The sequence below is a fragment of the Lepisma saccharinum genome, chromosome 8 (assembly GCF_977018435.1).
Source record: "Lepisma saccharinum chromosome 8, izLepSacc3.1, whole genome shotgun sequence".
Lineage (NCBI taxonomy): Eukaryota > Metazoa > Arthropoda > Insecta > Zygentoma > Lepismatidae > Lepisma > Lepisma saccharinum.
In genome coordinates this window covers 3,915,960-3,928,618 of record NC_139236.1, presented here as the reverse complement: position 1 = coordinate 3,928,618, position 12,659 = coordinate 3,915,960, and the positions used below count along the sequence as shown (strand labels likewise).

General features: G+C 40.4%; 1 protein-coding gene across 3 annotated transcripts in view; it reads right to left on the bottom strand.

Moving 5' to 3' along the window:
- wb (wing blister) overlaps positions 1-12,659 on the bottom strand; it is an 849,362-nt gene that overhangs the window by 190,697 nt on the left and 646,006 nt on the right. The window lies entirely within an intron of this gene.

Here is a 12,659-nt window from a genome sequence, read left to right as displayed (position 1 = left end):
TGCTTACCTTTGGAATTTTGAGATCTTTCATTTCTATTTTGTCATGTTCAGTGTGTCACAGACAACTAGTATCAGAAGGACGAAGTGGATAGACTAAATTGTAGATACCAACTTGGTAACTAGATTTGCAAATATTTGATATGTAAGCTAAGACAAAATTCGATATGACTTGAATTCTATTTTCTTTCTAACATTTTTCGTATCGTTTGTTTACTTCCTGTTGGGTTACAGAACGTGTTTTCTCGATTTGTTTTACGGTACATAATGTGGCTGATTGTAGCTATGTCATTTTTCACAGAATATGTGTGTTCCTGGCAACCCTGGAACGCATCGCTTCAAGACGGGATATGACGTCACAAATGCAATCAAATGTTGTGTGTGGTTGCCAGCATTCAGGCGGCAAAACGGGCTTTTTTGAACGACTGTAGCGCCGAAACGATGCACCAACGAGAAAAATGTTACTGAGAAAAGTTGTTTGTTTTGATGTCCTCTATACGTTTCCGTGGTCCGTGGGCGCCATTAAAATGACACCCTGTATAATGGATAAAAGCAAGGAGGGCCAAAAGGGCTAAGTAAAAATCAAATAAGGTAAAAGGAAACACTCACCGGACAGTAGGAAAATTCAAAATTTTCGCTAATTTATAGCATCATCGGTGTGAGAAGAAACAGAAGACGGAACCGGAAGTTGGGGTCCTGCAGAGTTGACAGGTCCCCATTGAAGAAGAAGCGGTGCGTAGAACGAAAAAAACACTGTTTCGTCACCAGGCTCGTCGTAAACTGTGAGTGTGTAGGATGAGTTGGGAGGGAGGGCGGGAGGGTGGGTGAGGGTTGGGCATTACTGGGTGGCCTTGTTCAGGCCAGGTGGAGTGGTTGCACTCATGGCCGATATATAGGCCCTCTCCCATCTTTTGCGAACAGAGGTGTTGGCTGGTTGGGGTAGGAGGTGGATGATCGCTACCCGGAAGCAGTCGTTGAAACTGATGTTGTGGTGGTTGGTGTGGACGGCGACAGTGAAGTCCAGGTTGTGGGTGGAGGAGCGGTGGTTATTGATGCTGAGGTTGAGGGCCGTTGATGTTTCCCCCAGGTAAAAATCACCACAGATGTTGCAGGTGAGGATGTAGATAAGGTTTGAGGCATGGCAGGTCCCTTTGGGATGGAGGGTAAATTTGCCAGTGTCCGTGTGCACCTGGAGGGTGTGAGAAGTGATGAGGATGGGACAGGTCTTGCACCTGGGTCGGTTGCATTTATGGGCAGGGGGGTGTTGGATGTGTGGTGAAGGAGTGTTGTGGACCAGGATGTTTTGGAGGTTAGGGGGGCGTTTGAAAACCACCCTGGGTTTGTCGGGAAATATGTTTTTGGTTTCGGGATCACTGTGGAGGATTGGGAGAAGAGAGTGCAGTGTGTGCCTGATTTTGTTGAGGTGGGGATGATATTGGGTGATGAGATCAGGTGGGTTGGTGGCAGCAGGTTTCTTGGTGGTAGTGGTATGTGAGGCAGCTCGTGATATTTGCTTGGTGACCAGGATGGAGGGATATCCACGGTTAACCAGGGCCTGGTGTAGGTGGAGGTTATAATTCTGGCGGGAGGTGGGTGAAGTGTTCAGGTGCTGTCCCCTGAGGGCCAGAGAGAATGGAATTGCTTTTTTGGTGTGGAACGGGTGGGAGCTGGAGAAGTGTAGGTATTGCATGTGGTTGGTGGGTTTTATGTGGATGGAGGTAGTCAGGTGTCCTCCCTCGATGTGCACGTCCACATCCAGGAAGGTGATCTGGTTGGGGGAGTGTGTCCAGGTGAATTTTAGGGAACGGAAGTGGTTAAGTTGGTCCAGGAAGGCTGACAAGGATGGTTCTCCATGTGTCCAGAGCATGAAGATGTCGTCAATGAAGCGGAGCCAGTGGAGGGGTTGGAGGGGTTGGGTAGCCAAAAACTCTTGCTCAAGTTGGCCCATGAAGAGGTTTGCATAGGATGGGGCCATTCTGGTACCCATGGCTGTACCTCGGATCTGTAGGAAATTTTGGTTTTCAAAGGTGAAGTTGTTACAAGTGAGGACAAGGTGGGCTAGGTGGGTCAGGAAGTTGGTGCTGGGGTTGTGAGGTTTGGGTCTGCTATTGAGATAGAATTCTATGGAGCGGAGGCCATGGGAGTGAGGTATGTTGGTGTAGAGGGAAGTGACATCAATGGTGGCAAGGATGGTATTTGGGGGCAATTGTGGGAGGGTGCTGATTTTCTGGAGGAAGTGGTTGGTGTCACGGAGGTAGGAGGGCAGAGCTTTCACAAGAGGCTGGAGATGGGAGTCAACAAAGGCTGAGATTCGTTCTGTAGGTGAGTTATAGCTGGACACAATGGGTCTGCCAGGGTTGCCAGGCTTGTGGATTTTGGGCAATAGATAGAAGGTGGGGGTGCGGGGATTGTCGGGTATTAACATGGCGGTGGTACGAGCTGTTAGGCCTTCAGGTGGGCCGCGGGTGTGGATGAAGTCCCGGATTTTGGTGAGGTGTTCGGCGGATAGGTCAACTGTGGTGGGTTTGTAGGTGGAGGGGTCAGCCAGCTGGCGGTTGGCTTCCGCCAGGTAGTCTTGAGAGTTCAAGACCACCGTGGTGGACCCCTTGTCAGCTGGGAGGATTTTGATGTTGTGGTTGTTGCGGAGGTCTCTGAGAGCTTTCTGTTGGGGGGGATTGAGGTTAGGTTGGTTGTGAAAGTTATTTAAGAATGAGCTGTCAGAGGTGGTGGAAATGACGGCAGTGATGTATCTTTCCAAGGGGTGGTTGGTGGGCAGGGGGGGTGGATCTTGGGAGGAGGGGGGGCTAAATTGAAGGAGGCTCGAGTGGGTTTCACTGGTAGTAGTTTGGAGTGAGGGATTTTTGGCCCAGAAATGTTGCCATCGGAGGCTGCGAGCAAATGTGTGTATGTCAAAAAGTAGGCGGAATTGGTTGGGGGGAGTTGTGGGGGAGAAGGTGAGGCCTTTGGATAAAACAGCTATTTCATCAGTGCTCAGTTTATGGCTGGATAAATTGAGTACAGTCTGGTTGTTTTTGAGTGGGTTAGGGTCATTGGTGGTCATGGATCTGGTAGGGGTGGGTTTGTCCGTGGACTGGTTGTTTCCCAAGGTGCGATGTATGGGAGTGCAGTTTTGGTTTTCAGGGGGGGTCTGTGGTGGTGTGGGAGGGGTGGGCAATGGTAGAGGGGGGTCGGGTAATAGCGGGCATGTTGGTGTGGGACTGAAATTGGGTGGCAGTGGAAGGGGAAGGGTGCAGCCAGTCTGAAAAGCTGCAAGACCTGTCCCATCCTCATCACTTCTCACACCCTCCAGGTGCACATGGCCACTGGCAAATTTACCCTCCATCCCAAGGGGTCCTGCCATGCCTCAAACCTTATCTACATCCTCACCTGCAACATCTGTGGTGATTTTTACCTGGGGGAAACATCAACGGCCCTCAACCTCTGCATCAATAACCACCGCTCCTCCACCCACAACCTGGACTTCACTGTCGCCGTCCACACCAACCACCACAACATCAGTTTCAACGACTGCTTCCGGGTAGCGATTATCCACCTCCTACCCCAACCAGCCAACACCTCTGTTCGCAAAAGATGGGAGAGGGCCTATATATCGGCCATGAGTGCAACCACTCCACCTGGCCTGAACAAGGCCACCCAGTAATGCCCAACCCTCACCCACCCTCCCGCCCTCCCTCCCAACTCATCCTACACACTCACAGTTTACGACGAGCCTGGTGACGAAACAGTGTTTTTTTCGTTCTACGCACCGCTTCTTCTTCAATGGGGACCTGGCAACTCTGCAGGACCCCAACTTCCGGTTTCGTCTTCTGTTTCTTCTCACACCGATGATGCTATAAATTAGCGAAAATTTTGAATTTTCCTACTGTCTGGTGAGTGTTTCCTTTTACCTTATTTGATTTATATATATATATATATATTGCATATGGTTGGTAAGTTTGATGTGGATGGAGGTTTCCAAATGTCCTTCCTTCATGTGCACATCCACATCTAGGAAGGTGATTTGGTTGGTGGTACACACACACACACACAGTGGCTGCTATTTCGGGGAAACATGACTTTTTAGCCACTTTCGTCCCCTTGCTATGGGCTAATGCTTGTCTACCAAGAGAAAATAACTGCCCTTGACCCCTTCCCCAGTTTTGACACACAATTGCCAATACTGGTCAGAACTATTGGTATAATTCTGAGTTTCCAAAATTAAAAATGTTTTCAAATTTCCTTCATTTTCTTATACCAAACCATTGAACAGCCACGATAATTGTATGTTTAGATAATAATTTATAAATTAAATTATATGCATTAGCAATTATTATTATTATTATTACAATAAAGGATCATAAATGAGAGATAACCCATAGCCCACAACGAAGGATCGTAGCGGTCTATGGTTAGCCAAAAAAAGAAAAAAGGGTGACACACATACATTTTCACCTGGTAGCAAGTAGTGGCGATTGGGTGCCAAATTGGGGGACAAGGGCAATTTACTTTCTCTTAGTAGACAAGTTTGAGTTTTTGTTGTAGTTCCAATTTTATGCACAGATATACTAAGTGGGACTGGACCTACAGTTTAAAGTGGATACTATGTGCCTCCACCAGGTCTAGGTAGACAAGGCTTAGCATTAAGTCCACAGTGCAGGAGCAAAAGTGGAAATAGTGAGGGGGGGGGCAACCCTCTCCCATGCCCTGCAATTGCCACCACGGCTGGTAGCCTTGCATCAATGGTTACAAAACTAAAAGTACCAAATATCGCAGCCTGCAGACTTCTGGAGAGCCTCTTTACACAACGAACACATTCATTTATGCAAGGACAAAATTGAAATTTTCGGAAGTGTGAAAATTCGTTGATGTTATTTCTGTAGCTTTTTATGTTCACATTAAAAAATTAAGAGCTCGAGGGGAGGGGCATGCCCTCTATGGCCCCTCCCCTGGGTATGGGCCTGGTTACAAAAGATCATGATTTACCAAGTTTGATTGTTTATTAAGTGTCAATAAGAGACAGAACGGCTGAACAACTGAATCTTCCACCTGGAATTGTGGACAATTTACACTCAATGAATTTATGAAAATTGTTTATAAATGCATGAAATGAGGTTTCTAAAATTGAAGGTCGTCTGTGAACAAGTCAGTTAATTTGGCATTTTGGATGGGACCATCATGTCAAGTTGAATGAGTCTCTCTGGCTGAGCCAGTTTGCCTCTGCTTTTATCACGGACATAGTTTTATGATATGTTACTGGGAACCCATTCAACCACCTCCCACATATTAAATAATATAAGGGGCATACTAAAAGTAATGAGCAACAATTTTCATGAATCGAGTTTTGGTTTTATTAAAGAAAAACATACTGCATCATAATATAGAGACTTTTTATTACTTTTCAACAAAGTCTCCATTTCTTTGCATACATTTTCCCCACCTTTCTGTAAGCTTGAAAATACCCTTATGGTAGAACTCTGTTCCAGCTGCTTGTAGACACTGACGCATTGCTTTCTGTATGTCCTTTATCATCTGGTAGTATTGGTCTTGTAATGGTTTCTTCATAAAACCAAACAGATGATAGTCGGAGGGTACAATGTCAGGAATGCAAGGAGGGTGAGGCAGAAGTACCTACCCCATTTTCACAATTTCCTCCCTGCTGAAATGATCAGAGTGCGGACATGCATTATCATGTTGAAGGATGATTTTCTTTCCAGGACGTTCATCCTGCAATGCACGGTGGAGTTTGTGAAGTGTTTGGATATAACCGCGAGCATTTATGGTTACCCCTGTTCAAGAAATTCAACCAGAATGCATCTCTCTGCATCCCAGAAGATGGTGCTTATAACTTTGCCAGCGCAAATCACTCTGCTTTCATTTTTGACAGTGACATGAAATTGTGTCATTCCATGCTCTGCCACTTTGTGTCCAGTTCATAACGATGGAACAAGCTTTCATCACCAGTCACAATACTCAATAAAAAGTCATAGCCTTCATTGCAATATTTCTGAAGAAATTCTTGAGTGTTTTTTTCACTGCACTTTATGGTCTGCTGTCAATAAACGTGGGATGATAGCCTAACCTTGCAATCATTTCCTGCACTACACTGTGTCCTATCTTAAGTATAGCTGCAACTGTATCCACAGTGACCCATCGGTCTTCTTTAATTATGTTGTCAACTCTTTCCATGTTGTGTTCCATGGAGGCAGTTCATGAGCAACCGCGCCGAGACTGATCTTTGATGCTCGAATTTTCATCTTTAAAATGTTTTACCCATCTTCTAACACTGCCTGCACTCACGCGATCGAAGCTAATGATGTCACACCAGCTTCACGCATTCAGTTAAGTCTGTATTTTGCGATGATTTACTTCATTTGCATGTATCGATGGATTCCAATTTTTGAAAAATTGTTGCTCATTACTTTGAGTTTGCCCCTCTAATAATAAGTACTGAGGCATGAAGTTATTAGTGGTGCATGTTGACTCATACAATGGAGCTAACTCTGATTGTTCATTCATTTTCAGAGTTCACTGACGTTAAACAAAAAGAGTTTCCATTCAGTCCTCTCCTTAGAGAATCTTTAGTTTGAATTGCATCACTGTTGACCTACATCATCTCTTTCTTAAATTAAATTATTGACTATTACTAATAGTATACAACACTATCTGTTGAATTTCTGGGATAATACAAAATTTCAGAAACATGTAGAGAACATTCTAGGACCCCTACACATCAGGGCTCCATTGCACCATGGGGGTTGCAGGACTGCCTAGTATGCCACTGAATTATTTCAGTCAATACCAATATTTCTGTAATTGTAATTTCTATGGACCAAATAATAACAACAACAGTAGTTTTTGGAATTTTGTGACCATGGGTATAAATTTTTCCAAGATGGAGGGAAAAATTGGGCCAAAAAGGAAAATTTTTCTCCTGAAAAGGGAAATTATGGTCTCAAGTTGTGGAAACACTAATCCCAAGCAGTTCCCCAATTGTCTTCATGATGCTGGGTTAATATTCACAATTCATTCTCACCATTTTGATTAACGTACAGAGGTAAAAATGAAAGTAAAATAACCAAAATGCATCCAGATTCATGAAAACTCTATGACTTTACATGCATGAGAAGGTGTAATTTTTTTTTTTTTTTTTTTTTGCAAAATAAATAATTGAAATTTATTTTTGCTGTGATGCGTGCAGATCTTGTCCCAAAGTCAAATGAACAAGCATGATGTCCCTGGAAAACACCTGTTCCCAAAATGTTGCCCTATGCATTACCAATTATGTACATTTACTGTACTTATGTTTCAATTTAAAAAAAAAAAAAAAGACTAAGAACAAACATGACATTGATCACACTTGTTAACGTGGAATTAGTGATGATGCCAGAAAAAAAACAGGTGTGGAGACAGCAGGAGACAGGAATATTTTCCAGGGAGGGAACAGTTCCATTTAGTATACATCTAAACACCAAACAGAACCTGTCAGGAGATTCCACATTCAGGAATTCCTGACAGGAAATGTCCGAAGATAAGGACTGGTGCCTTCCTGTTCTTTTGTGTATGGACCCTGTACTAATGGTTGTATCTTTCATCAATTTATTGTGAATATTCGTCTGAAGACCCCCCTGTTAGAGGGTGGAAACATTAAGTTTTTATGTAAACTTTTTATACTATAAAAGTTTGCCTTGGTCAGCATTTTAATGTTTTATTAACATGGAAACAAGGCTTAACAGCATTACCACAAAACTGAAATGTCTATTTGGGCTAAAATAGCATTGAATTGTCAATTTTTCTTGCTTTCTGGGGGGCAGAAAGGGAGACAAGACGTCCTACTCCCTTGGCACCATCACTGTGTAAAATGAAGTGTTCCCTCATTGAAACAAAATAAACAAAAATAAAAATTATAAATATAACAATTACAAGCCTTCAAAGAGAAACATTCGCAAATAAGGTGTCTTGTCTAACTGCATGCAACATACCAGTCAATTTTGTCAATGCAGCATAAACAATCCCATAATGTTGAAACATACATAAGATAAAATCACCAAACAATCGATAATTGTTAAATTTAGTTCTTACCCTCATATGATGATGTAAGATTCTCGCCTGATATGCCTTTAAAACATCTGTAGTTTTACTGTTCTTCAATATAGTAAGCGTAATGAATAAGAGATTTAGCAGGTATGATAAAGTATGGCATAAAAAGAATAAATATTATTGTACAAGTAGAGGATTGCATGCAAGAAACAATTTAATAAATTATATATCTTACAATTAATTTTACTTTAATATTCATCGGATTATAATGTGTTAAAAAGAAAATGTCAAAGATTATACATTGAAAGAACAAGTTTACTGAAGGAATGACATTTAAAAGTAAAGAGAAAAGCAATTTTAAAAAAGAATTAATTCAGATAGAAAAAGAACCTTTAATATGCAGCTACAATTGAAAAATAATAATCATAATAAATATCTTACTAGGGCTGAGCCGATACCGATGTATCGGTGAGTATTGGTTGATTTTCTTTTAACGATACCATCAGATACCAAATATTTTCAGTGGCTAGAAAAGCAGGCAAAGGGAAGAGCTCGTCTAAACATTTGTCCTTTTTAAAAGTTCATTCACCCTTCATTCTGACAGATTGGGAGACCAACACAGAAAGGTCCACAGTTTTTCCTAGAAACACTTGATAAAACCCCAGTATCCAACCCTTATGGGAAGCAAATGGCAAGATCAAAGGTATGGCTAAGTGAAAGCTGAACCCAAATGTGACCATGAAGGCATGGAACTGTTTAGTTAACCATGTGGGAAATAAAACATTAATTGCCAATTATTGATTGAAACCACCTGTGGGTAAGATAGGTGGATGTTTTTAAACCAGCCGCCTCACTAATGCCGTGGCAGGTAGTTGCGGAGTTCTTCGAAAAGAGGGATGAAGGTCACTGTTAAATTAGCTTTGTTTTATCTATATTCAACTGGGAAGTAGATTCAGCAATTTCTCCTTGTACTCTTTGCTTCTATGTCAGTCTTTGTGTTACTGCCAGTTTTGGCCAATGAGGATTATTTATTTCCGCCGAGATTAGATTGGGACCATACGGTTTTGAATGACAGTACTAAGGAAGATTGGCTTTTTGTTTCAAGTCCACTTTATGCACAGATAAGCTAATCGGATCTGGATCTACATATTAAAGTGGGATCCGAACCAGTATGTGCATCAGAGAAATTAAGTACAAATTAATTAATTTACATATTTTTACGAATCGACCTATAATTATATTAATGTATTAAATAGAAACACTTTTATTATTATATTTCTGAGACACTTGCCTCAGGCACCCCTGAGGCACCCCACATGTTACACTTTTCATGGTGGAGTGTTGATGTGTTACGTATCCTTTTGCTGTGGTGTGAGCGATTTCTACAATTTGCTTTCTATTGGTAAGATAAGATTGAAACCACTTTTGTGGTAGTCCACGAATACCAAGTTTTTGAAGTTTCCACAGCAATATCTCGTGATTTACAGAATCGAAAGCTTTTGATAGGTCACAAAAGACTCCTACCGTGCGATTACAATTATTCAGAGATTGTGTGACACATTCTAATAAGTCTGCTAACGCTGTTTTCGTGCTTCGTTCGGACCTAAAACCATGCTGCGACAAACTTAAGATTGAGTGTTTACTACAGAAATTTTCTACTCTCATCATTATTGCATGTTCAATAATTTTTGAGAAGACTGAGAGTTGGGAAATGGGCCTGTAATTTGATAAATCCTTTGGGTCATTTTTCTTCAGTAATGGTTTAACAACAGCTATTTTTAGCCTGTCTGGGAAAATACCCTGTTCAATGGAATTGTTTATTACATGTAGTAATGGTTGACATAGGGAACTATAACATTTCTTAATTAGGAAGTCTGGTATTTCATCAATGCCGGAAGATCGTTTGTTTTTTATACGCCTGAAGATTATCTTTAATTCCTGTTCAGTAATGGGGGAAATGAACAAGGATTTGTCATTCACTGTTATGTGTGTAGAACATTCTTCTGGAGCAGCCATAAACCCATTCCTTCTATTTGGAACGGCATTTACAAAATACTCATTGAAAGCATTCGCAATATTAGGGGGATGTTGGACTTCTTTTCCATTAATGCATATCACCATATTATTACCTAAAGATTGGTGTTTTGTTGATGCATTTCTTATAATTTCCCACATTGTTTTACATTTATTGTTTGAATTATTGATTTTACGGTCATTATGATTAATTTTTGATTGGTGGAGTACATTTTTATATATTTGCTTATACCTCTTGTAATATTTCAGAAAAGATGGATTGGGATTCACCTTACTTTCAGAATGGAGCATTTTTAGTTTTCTACTTGAGATTCTGATTCCGTTTGTGACCCATGGTTTACACTCGGTGGATATGTTTACTTGTTTAGGTGGAAAACATTCATTGTGTAACAAGATAATTTTGTTCAGAAAGAGATTAAATTTTTCGTTTGTGGAAGGTAAGTTATAAATATCTTCCCAATTTTCGCTGTTTAGTTTTCCAATAAACATGAGTATAGAACCTTCATCATATTTACGTTTCTGCATTTTTAGTGGCTTTCTATGATATTCAGTAGCTTCTCTTTTACATGTGAGACATAAAAATTGTGCTTCATGGTCGGAGAAGTGGACTGATATGTTTTCACATTGAAACTCTTTTGAGTGTACACTTATTAACATGTGGTCTATGAGGGAGAGTGTCTCTTTCGTTATGCGCGTGGGTGTAGTTACAATTTGCTTTAGGCAAATCATTCATGGTATCGGTATTGGTATCGGCAAATGGTGGTATCAGCTCAGCTCTATAACTTAAAATTCTATATTTTTGAAAAATTTAATTTCATATTATATTTCCTAATTTATTGCAATTTCCAAATTTTTCTCAAATTCTTGATGGTATGACTTTATCTGACAAGGATACATAAAAGAACAGAAATGTAATTAATATTTGAATAAGGATTTAAATAGACAAAATTAGACTTTAATTGGTGCAAGATATAATTATTTAATTGAAAGTATTCTGGATGTGTCAACATTAAAATGAAAGAGATTCCATTAAATGTGCTCTAGAAATTGAAGTAAAAATAAATGTTACACATGAAAATATTAATGTGCAATTAGTAACTTTCTATCCTGGTACTGCCTCAGTGGTCTAGTGCATTGAATGGTTGACTCATAATCTCACTACTGGAGAATTTTGGGTTTGAATCATGGTCTGGCCATATATCTTACTTTGTGAATGTCCTTTTATCCATTGCATCTAATATTCACTTAATAATTTCATCCTCATCTTCATGACTACCCAAAAGAGGCAAAAAATTAATATAAATGTGTCTTGCCTTCACAGCTGGTTCCTCATATTAAAAAAGAGGACTTTAAACATGATCCAGGATTGAAATGGAAGTTTCTTTTAGAGAAATAATCTTTATCACTTCACTTGTTAATAATGCATAAGGTAAAAGGTAAAGTTCCCCGTGTACCACACATTCTTCAATCTCAGCCATTTTGGAGGTGATGTGATCAGCACCATGCTCCAGCCACCTTTATCCCCACAGGTATCCATTTATTTGAGGCTGGGTTATCCCCAGAGCCACTTTATGTGTGAAAAGTCTGGAAAAATTCCGATCATAGATCACCCACCCTGGAAATCGAATCAGGGTCTCCCGCTTGGCAGTCAGACACCCTACTGACTAGACCAATGTGTCCCTTAATAATGCATAAGTATATGAAATTATTTCTAGTTTTGCAGACAAAACTTGCAAATTATTCAACCTGTACAAAATTAGTTAATAAATTAGAAAGATATGTGATAAAACTGCAATAAATAGTTGATGAGGTCTATCTACATTTTGTTTTCCATTCTTTTTCTTATTTGAGCATGGATATCTTCTTAGAGATGAAAGCAATAATGTACGAAATACCAAGAATCTGAAGAAGTAATGTTCTCTACTGAAAATGTTAATTCATTAGATTCCCATGTATTCATGACAAATCTTTTGCACAAGTGTTTGTGTGTTACTACTTGTCTTGATCAGTATTGGCAAGAAATCCATATAAGTCCACATGTCTAATAAAACAAAGTCCACATCTCTAATAAAACAGATTGCCATTTTTCTCAAGATGAAAACAATTTGTTGTACAAGCTATCTTTCCTCAGGTGCAAAATCTATTAAAATATTTATCAGCACAAACAACAAAAAAATGTAGATAGCTGTACATTGAGCAATGATGGGATGCCATCTTCATCTGAGACTTCATCAATCCATGACAACAACAGTGAATTTTGAAACTAATAATCTAAACTAAACTTTGTGGCACAACAGACCTTAAAAGGCTAAGGCCTGTGAAGCAAGTTTTCAATGGGTGGTGGGTGGTTACCCAATCGAGACCCATCACCATTGATTTGTGGCTTTTGAGACCAGAGTCTGCAATAATTGCTTTGAAATATCTCTGACTTGTCATCACGATCAGTGCTGGAAGTTTGTATGTGAGGGGAGGGGGGGATGCAGGGGGTATCCCTCGGCTAACAAAAATAATCCTCACAGCTGTCACATTGTCATCATTTAAACAGGCCCATAGGCTAGGGGCGCTGAAGCCTAGGGTATCATGCACAGAGG